This window comes from Carlito syrichta, unplaced genomic scaffold (genome assembly GCF_000164805.1).
Source record: "Carlito syrichta isolate Samal-C Ts95f unplaced genomic scaffold, Tarsius_syrichta-2.0.1 Scaffold92604, whole genome shotgun sequence".
NCBI lineage: Eukaryota > Metazoa > Chordata > Mammalia > Primates > Tarsiidae > Carlito > Carlito syrichta.
This window is the reverse complement of record NW_007036700.1, coordinates 330077-340064: the sequence shown is the minus strand read 5'-3', so window position 1 is coordinate 340064 and position 9988 is coordinate 330077.

Sequence of the window (9988 nt, the reverse complement as noted above, 5' to 3'; positions counted from 1 at the left end):
TGGCTCCACTGGGGTATTTCATTCCCCAAGTCTTTCAGTCCCTCTCAATCAAGCATTACTGGATTAGGCAAGGTGAGAAATACAAAGTATACAAAAGAGAACTTTACTGTTTTGTTACAAACAAGACACATGGAGAATAGTTAAGAGTACAAAGGAGCAGAGTAGAGAAAGGAAGATTGATACAGTTCTAGATCAGACAGACCTGGGTTCAAATCTTTGCTGCCGTTTACAAACGGAGCGACCTTGCATAAGCCTCTGTCTTGCTTCGGCTTCCTCACCTGCAAAATGGGAGAATAACAGTTTGCTATAAGGACTTAGTGAGACAATACAAGTAAAGAAACGTACCTGACAGGCCAGTGGTTCTCCCATTGTGGATCCCAGATTGGCAGCATCAGCATCAGTGACACCCGGGAACTTGTTAGAAATGCACATTCTTGGGCCTCACCTCAGACCTGCTGTGTGAGACGCAATATGGGGCCAGCAGTTGTATTTACACAAGCCCTCCATGTGATTCTGATGTGCACACAAGGCTGAGAACACTGTGGTAGATGCACAATGAAATGTCTTTCCTAACGGCAGGAATACCAGGTGGCTTTACAGGGGGAGGCTCTGTGTCTCCAAGCAGGGAGATTCAACTGGGCTGGTAGGCTGGTCCAGAGGAAGTAGGACTGGTCTGGTGAGGGAAGGAATGGGAGAAGCTCTTCTGCAGGGGGTGGGAGATGGGGGGAACCACTGTCTCCCTTACCCTACCCACCATCCACCCCACCCCTGCCATTTACCTCTCTCAGGTTTCTCAGTCCCCAAATCAGAGCAGATCATGTGTCCGGATGCAGAAACTGAGCCCGGAGCCCAGAACCTCCGGAGACTGAGGAAAGTGCCCTCCAGGAGACCCCTGCCCAGATGAGGCCTAACTCTGAGGCCCTGTCCTTGCCCAGCAGCCCTCAAAACTCTGAGAATCTGCTCACAGGAAAGTTGTGCTCTGGGTTCCTCCACCAACCTCACAGTCCACCTCTGGGAAGAGAGGGGCCATTGAAGCCCCCAACCACTTCCTCAGGTCTTCAGTTGAGAGGGAGCTTAGCCTCTGCTCTCCCACCTCCGTCTCCTCTCCTTCCTTCTCCCCCACGCTACTCTCACCTTAGTGTCCCCTCCCCCAAGAGGCTGGGAGCAAAGAAAGAGGAGGAGGAGAAGGCAGGATAGACCCCACACTCCCTCCTACTCTGGCACCCCTTGACCGCTCAGCTGTCACAGCTGACCTGTTCCCACCTCCTCTACCAGGGTGGCCCATTTTCACCCACCAGGCCCATTTCTTGCCTGGAATGTAAAACCTCTCCCAGCACGGCCTGGGTAAGAGGCCTTTTCCCTGCCCTGAATGTAGGCAACACTTCAGCCAAGGAACCCACCTGACCCCATTCCTATACTTCCACACGGGTGACAGGCCCTGCTCCTGCAGCGAGTGTGGCCACAGCTCAGGCCAGAGCTCATACCTGACTGAGCCCCTCTCACTGCATCTGGTGTGACAAGGGCTTCTCCCCAGAGCTCCAGCCTGCTGCAGCACACCGCTGTACATGCAAGCAAGCAGCCTTATATCTAGGTACCCCCCCAGCCACATCCACCGCGAGAAGGTTCGCTTAAGGAGTGCCCCTTCCCCTGCTCCCAATGTGGCAAGCGCGTCACTCAGAATGCCAGCCTGGGCTGGTACACAGGGGAGAATGCCCCACCTGTGCAGTAAGAATGGCCGTGGCTTCAGCCAGCACTCCTGACTCATGGTCCACCACTCAGTTCCCTACTGTCCCTGCTAGGCCACACCTGTTAGGACCCTGGTCTTCTCTTCCCCCAGGCGCTGGCTGTGGCCCACTATTGTGTGGCCCAGTGCGCAGTGAGAAGTTGGTTCTCTGACTCAGTGTGGTGAGGGTGCTGGCCACCACTCCAGCCTGCAACACCAGCAGCAGGACTGTGATGGGAAGCGACCCCTCCAATGTGGCAAGGACTTGGGGCAGAGCTCGGAGCTGGTGTAGCAGCAGCAAGAGTGCAGGGGCAAGACTACAGGTGGCTTCTGGTCCAGCTCCAGCCTGGCACAGCACCGCAGGACCGCACTGTGGACAGGCCTTCTCACTCAGGCCTCTGTGACTGTGGCTTCACTCAGAACACCCATCTGCCGCAACACCACGCCTCACACAGTGGGGAGGACAGGAATGGACACAGTGAGGAAGGAGGAGGCTCAGAGCCCCCGTGGCAGTACTGCCACCCCCAACCCGGCAGCATGCTAAGGAGGCAGAAGGACAGCCTTGGTGAGCTACAAAGAACAGCTCCAACCCTGTCCCAGCCAGAGTGACTTTCAGAGCAACCACATGAGGTGACCAACTCTCACCTGCTCCTACTTAAAGCTAGAACAGCTGGGTTCACCTCACTCTAGACCAAAGTGCCGAACTCTGAGGGAGCTCCCAAGCTCCTGTTTCTTAGAACAGAATCCATACTTTTCAGAGAAAGAAAAAGAAAAAGAAAGAAAAGAAGAGAAAATATTCACATCTCCTGTCCTCCAACTGAAAAATGTAACCAGGATGTCTCAGATCTGCTGGTGTCTTCAATGGATCAGATTCCCAGGGATTTTCCTGAAGAAGTCATTTTTTTAAATTATTATTATTTTTGAGTTGGAGTCTCCCTCCGTCGCCCAAGCTGGAGTGCAGTGGCATACTCATGGCCACCCCAGCATCACTCTGCTGGCCTCCCGTGATCCTTTCGCCTCAGCCTTCCAAGTAGCTGGAACTACAGGCTCGCACTACCATGCCCGGCTGATTTTTTATTTATTGTAGAGACAAGGTCTTGCCAAGTTGCCCCGGGATTGTCACAAACAGGAGTCATTTTAAAGAGATAACTTAATCCCCAAATATCTCCACGACAACCCCCACCATTAAAGCCTAGTCCCCCCACTAATCCCACCAACCTCATTACCCATTACTTCCCTCAGAGGCTGCTGGGTTCTTCTTGCCTCAGGTACTAGGCTACACCCAGTACCCGATCAGATGGTGCCATCTGCCTGTGCCCACTCCTGGCCTCACCAGGCCCTGTTCTCAGGGCTGTCTAAAACCCTTGCTGCACTTAACTCTAAGAGCAAAGCCCAATGCCAGGTGTGGTGGCTCATGCCTAAAATCCCAGCACTTTGCACGGCCAAGGTGAGAGGATTTCCTGAGCTCACAGGTTCGAGACCAGCCTGGGCAACTTGGCGAAATCTCACCTCTACAATAAATCAAAAAATTATCCAGGCATGATGGAGCATGCCTGTAGTTCCAGCTACTTGGAAGACTGAGGCAAAAGGATCGCCGGAGCCCAGCAGATGGAGGCTGCGGTGGCCATGAGTGTGCCACTACACTCCAGCCTGGGGGAATGGAGTGAGACTCCAACTCAAGAAAAAGAAAGAAAGAAAGCAAAGCCCAGCTGGAGGCTGCTCTTTCCTACTGCAAGATTGAAAGGTGACAACAGACAGAAGCATGTGGCCAAGGAAAAGACGGGAAAACGAAGGCACTGGAAATCAGAGGAAGGAGCCAAGGGAGGTTGGAGGCGAAGGGGAGGGAAGAAGGACAGGCCTGAGTCAGGATGCACGAAGGTGTCTCAGGAGAACTTGGAAAGAAACACCTCTAGGTGCACACATCCTCGAGAGACCCCCGTGTCTTCAGTGTACACTTTCCCCTAGGGCTGCCAAGGTCGCCACTACAGCACTCCCTGTGCTGCCGTATGCACTTCATCCACAAGATTGCTTGTCTAATGTCCTTCTCATGTGCTGGGAAACCGGAAGACAGTCAGCCAGGAACCCCCCAGGAGTGTCCTCTCCAGATTGGTGCTCCTCAGCCTCGCCTGGCCTGGAGAGAGAGCTGTTGTCATTCACCCGTGTGGAAGTTTCCTTTGGGGGTCACTCTCTTGAGCAGTACTTGCAGCAAGTTTATCGTTACCACTCATGTTATGGGATAGGAAAGACCTTATTCTTGTACTCTGGACCTTGGCAACATTTCTCCCTGGGATGTGTCAGGGAGGATGATTATTGACACGTGCAAGAAGGAATTAAATATCCTTAGAGGTCAGTGGATCACTAGAGAGACTACTATTTAGTTTCAGCCTTTCAGGAAGTGTGTACTGAGTCTACCCCATGTCAGAGACTGTTCTGAGACCTGGATATTGCAGTCATATGACATGGCCCCAACCTCCTTAGGAGTTAATCTAGGGGTGGTTTCATGTGAGCATCTCAGTATTGAATCCAGCAACTAATCCTATTAATTTTATCTGCTATAACTTATCTCAAACTTGTCCACTCCTTTCTATCTGTCCACACCCCTAGTACAGTCATCATCTAGACCATTTGACTCTCCTCCTTAAATTCACATAGAACCACAAAAGACCCCAAATAGTCAAAGCAATCTTGAGCAAAAAGAACAAAGCTAGAGGCTTCACACCACCTGATCTCAGGATCTATTACAAAGCTATAGTAATAAAAACAGCATGGTAATAGCACAAAAACAGACATATAGAACAATGGAACAGAATAAAGCCCAGAAATAAATCCAGGCATGTATGATCAGCTGTTCCTTGACAAAGGTGCCAAGAACACACAATGGGGAAAAGGCAGTTTCTTCAATAAACAGTACTGGAGACCAGGCACAATGTCTCATGCCTGTAATCCCAGCACTTTGGGAGGCCAATGCAGGAGCATTGCTTGAACCTAGGAGTTCAAGACCAGTCTAGAAAACATAGCAAGACCTCGTCTCTAGAAAAAAACATTTAAAAATTAGCCAGGCATAGTGGTGTGCACCTGTAATCCCCGCTACTCAGGGGGCGGAGGCTGGAAGATTGCTTGAGTTCAGGAGATTGAGACTGTGGTGAGCTGTGATCATGCCACTGCACTTCAGTTTGGGTGACATAGTGACTTTAACTCAATAAATAAATAAAAATAATAGGCTGGGCATGGTGGCTCATGCCTGTAATCCCATTTTGAGCACTTTGAGAGGCCAGCATAGAAATATTGTGTGAGCCCAGGAGTTTGAAACCAACCTAGGCAAAATAGTGAGACCTCATCTCTACAAAACAAAAAATCCACACCAGTCACCTGCAGTCCCTTGGCAACTCCCTATCTTCAATTGCATCTCTGTTTCTGAGTGACAAGTACTAACTGTACAGATCAGCTGGATATCCACGGGAGCCACCTCTCTTGTGCTGCAGGCTCCACATGGGCCCCAGGGCTGTGAGAACCCAGGGGACTCTTAAATCAAGTAGCCACCCTTCCAAAATGCATTAATCCACTCCCCTGACTTCATGCTGGGGTGGGTCCCCAGTGTGCAAGTTCAGTGTTCATGGTGTTAGGGACAGAGTGTTTTCTGGGGTTTTTTTTTTTCAGTGTAGCATATTTGAGGGAGGCAGTGAACCCACTCTCCTCACCTCTCGCCTGCTCAAATCTGTCCTGGAATTTTACGTGCTGTGAATAACAGGCCTTCGCTGCCCCCACCTAAGTTTTCCTAGATTGGAGGTTTCAGTGTCCAATGGTGACTGGAACCTTCCCTGAGGAGGAATCCTAGTGCTCAAATTTCCCTCCAAAAGCAAGTAGCCAAAACCATTGCCAAACCCCTCCCCCAATCAATGGGCCCTTTATTTATGACTACTTAATTTATTCTAATAAGATTTTACAGTATTTATATATATTGTGTTGTCTGCTTCCCTTGTATTTTTCTTCCTCTTTTGTAATATTAGAAACAATGGTATAATTATTGTCTTAAGTATAGTATAATAATATATTAAGTAATATATTTGTTACCTTGAAAAAAATAAAAAACTTAGATGGGCATGGTGGCATGTACCTGTAGTCCCAGTTACTCAGGAGGCTGAGGCAAGAGGATTGCCTGAGCCCAGGAGGTAAAGACCTTACCTCAAATAAATAAATAAATAAAAAGACTGAGTGCAGTGGCTCAAGCCTGTAATCCCAGCACCTTGGGAGGCAGAGACGAGAGGATTGCCTGAGCTCAGGGGTTCAACACCAGCCTGAGCAATATGGCAAGACTTTGTCTCTACAATAAATCAGGGGAGAAAATTTTTTCATAGTAGATGTATTAGTTGATCATATCGGAATCATGGGTATGAGGCTCGGATTCATAGGAAAAGTGAGGTGAGAATGAATGTTTTTATTATGAAGTTGATTGTGAATATTTCGGGTATAAAGATATTGTGTAGTGCACCTAGGAAGATGGTAGTTAGGGCATTTATTATAATAATATTAGTATATTCTGCTATGAAGAATAGGGCGAATGGTCCTGCAGCATACTCAACGTTGAATCCTGAAACTAATTCTGACTCACCTTCTGTGAGGTCAAAGGGTGCTTGATTTGTTTCTGCTAATGTTGAGATGAATCATATTATTGCTAGTGGTCAGGAGGGAGCAATTAATCAGGAGTATTCTTGAGTTATGATTAGTGCTATTAGTGTAAAAGATCCACTTATTAGAAGGATTGCTAGGAGGATGATTGAGAGGGTTACTTCGTATGAGATTGTCTGGGCTACTGCTCGGAGTGCACGGATTAGTGCGTATTTGGAGTTTGATGCTCAGCCTGATCAAAGGATTGAGTATATGGCTAGGCTGGATGTAGCTAGAATAAATAGGATGCTTAAGTTTATGCTGAGAAGGGGGTGTGGTATGGGTATGGGAATTCATGTAATGAGAGCAAGGGATAGGGCAAGGGTGGGGGCAATAATATAAAGTAGGGATGTGGATGTAAGAGGTTGGAGGGGTTCTTTAATAAATAATTTTATGGCATCTGCAAAAGGTTGGAGGAGGCCGTAAGGCCCAATAACGTTAGGGCCTTTTCGGAGTTGTATATATCCTAGTACCTTGCGTTCTGCTAATGTTAGGAAGGCTATAGCTAGAATTACTGGGATAATTAGGATTAATAAATTAACCATAAACATGTTGTTAAGAAGAGGAGTTGAACCTCTGATAATAAAGTTTTAAGTTTTATGCAATTACTGGGCTCTGCCATCTTAACGAACCCTGTTCTTGGGTAGGGTTATTTATTAATTTACTAGATTAAGATTATTTCATCTATTAAATAGGGGACGCTTCAGGTAGAGGTGGGTCCCATCTTTCTTGTCCTTTCACACTGGGAAAGATAGTAAGTAATAGATAGAAACCGACCTGGATTGCTCCAGTCTGAACTCAGATCACGTAGGATTTTAATCGTTAAACAAACGAACCGTTAATAGCGGTTGCACCATTGGGATATCCTGATCCAACATCAAGGTCGTAAACCCTATTGTCGATATGGACTCTGTAATAGGATTGCGCTGTTATCCCTAGGGTATCTTGTTCCATTGCTCAAAGTAAGTTTGGGTCAATAAATGATTTTTGCTTAGACTGGTAAAGTCTTGGGTATTATCATTCGGAGGTTTATTTGTGCTCCGAGGTCACCCCAACCAAAATTTACAGCTCATGTCCAGTTGGGTGTTGGTCCTAATAGGTCGTTTGGGTACTGGTTGAGTTGTTAAATTGAAGCTCCGTAGGATCTTCTCGTCTATTAGGATATCTCCGCCTCTTCACACAGATGTCAATTTCACTGATTAGAAGTAGGAGACAGTAAAACCCTCATGTGGCCATTCATACTAGTCCTTATTTAGAGAACAAGTGATTATGCTACCTTTGCACGGTCAGGATACCGCGGCCGTTTAATATATCACTGGGCAGGCAGTGCCTCTAATATTGGTTATGCTAGAGGTGATGTTTTTGGTAAACAGGCGGGGTTTAAGTCTTGCCGAGTTCTTTCTACTTCTTTTAATCTTTCCTTTAAGAAAACGCATGTAGACCTTGTCTCTACAATAAATCAAAAACTTAACCGGGCATGATGGCATGTACCTGTAGTTCCACCTACTTGGAAGGTTGAGGTGAAAGGACCACCTGAACCCAGGAGGTCAAGGCTGCAGTGGCCATAAATGTGCTTCTGCATTTCCAGCTTGGGCAACAGAGTGAGACTCCGACCTAAAAAAAAAAAAAAAAATAGTGCTTGGAAAACTGGATATCACCTGCAGAAGAATAAAATTGGGCCCTCATCTTACTCCTTACACAAACATTAACTCAAAATGATTTAAAGATTTAAATACAAGATCTGAAATTGTAGAACTACTAGAAGAAAACAAAGGAGAAAAGCTTATTGGCATTGGCTTGGGCACAGAATTTTTGGATATGATCCAAAAAGCAAAAATAGATGAACAGGAATGCATCAAACTAAAGCTTCTGCACAGTAAAGAAAACAAAAGAGTGATGAGACAACCTGCAGAATGGGACAAAATATTTGCAAAAAATACATTTGATAAGAGATTAATATTCAAAATATATGAGGAACTCAACTCAATAGCAAGAAAACAAATAACCCTATTTAAAAATGGGTAAAAGATCTAAGGAGACATTTATCAAAAGATATATAAATATTCAATAGATATATGAGGGGGGAAAAAGGCTCAGCATCACTAATCACCAGGGAAATGCAAGTTAAAACCTCAATGAGATATCATCTCACACCTGTTAAGATGGCTATTATAAAAAAAAAAAAGATAGCAAGTGTTGATGAGGATGTGGAGAAAAGGGAACCCTTACACACTGTGTGAATTAGTACATGTGAATTCATACAGCCAGATGGAAAACAGTATGGAAGTTCCTTAAAAAATTAAAAATAGCCAGGCACAGTGGCTCACATCTGTAATTCCAGCACTTTGGGAGGCTGAGACTAGAAGATTGTCTGAGCCCAGGAGGTCAAGACTAGCCTGGGCAACATGGCGAGACCTCACCTCTACAACTGAATGTGGTGTTGTACACCTGTAGTCTCAGCTACTTGGGAGGCTGAGGCAGAAGAAGGCTGCAGTGGCTGTAATCATGCCACTGCACTCCAGCCTGAATGACAGAGTGAGACTCCAATTCAAAAAAAAAAAATGTTCTATACATGCATAAGGAGACAAGGATAAAAATGGTCATCTCGGTATCATTTGATTGTCAAGAAAAAGTGGAAACAACCTAACTGTCCTTAAAGTAAGGGAATGGATAAATAAAATGATTTGTTCTTACAATGAGGAATTACCAAGTAGTTAAATTAAATGAATTACAGACATATTTACAAATATAATGAGTAAAAGAAAGTTGCAAAAATGGATATTGTATGATATTATTAGTGCGAGTTTTAAAATATACAAAAGGGCTGGGTGCAATGGCTCATACCTATAATCCCAGCATTTTCAGAGGCCAAGGTGAGAGAATTGCCTGAGCCCTTGGGTTCAAGACCAGTCTGGACAACTTGACGAGACATTATCTCTACAATAAATCAAGAAAAGTTAGCCAAGCATGGTGGTACATGCCTGTAGTTTCAGCTACTTGGAAAGCTGAGGTGGAGGGATCACCTGAGCCCAATAGGTTGAGGCTGTGGTGGCTGTGAGTGTGCTACTGCCCTGCAACCTGGGCGACAGAATGAGACTCCAACTCAAAAAAATAAAATAAAATACACAAAAAGCGGTGGTATATGTTGTTTAGAAAAACAAACATTTGTTAAAAGTACAAATAAACCTAGGAATAATTCCCAGCAACTTCAGAATGATAATTACCACATGGAAGGAGCAATAAAAGATGGGCTTTACCAGAGGTTCGAGACCAGCCTGGGTAACTTGGCAAGACCTCATCTCTACAATAAATCAAAAATTTAACCAAGTGTGGTGGTGCTCAACTGTGGTTCCAGCAGCTACTTGGAAGGCTGAGGCGGAAAGATCACCTGAGCCCAGCAGATTGAGGCTGTGTTGACTGTGAGCATGCCACTGCACTCTACCCTGGGTGACAGTGAGACTCCGATTCAAAAACAAACAGTGAGCTCTACCTAAATTTGTAATGCTCTTTAAAAAAAAAAAAAAATGGGGATTTGTTTAATTGGATTGTTGTGATGATTAAAATGAACTAATAAATGGGACTGTATTAGATGAAAGTTTG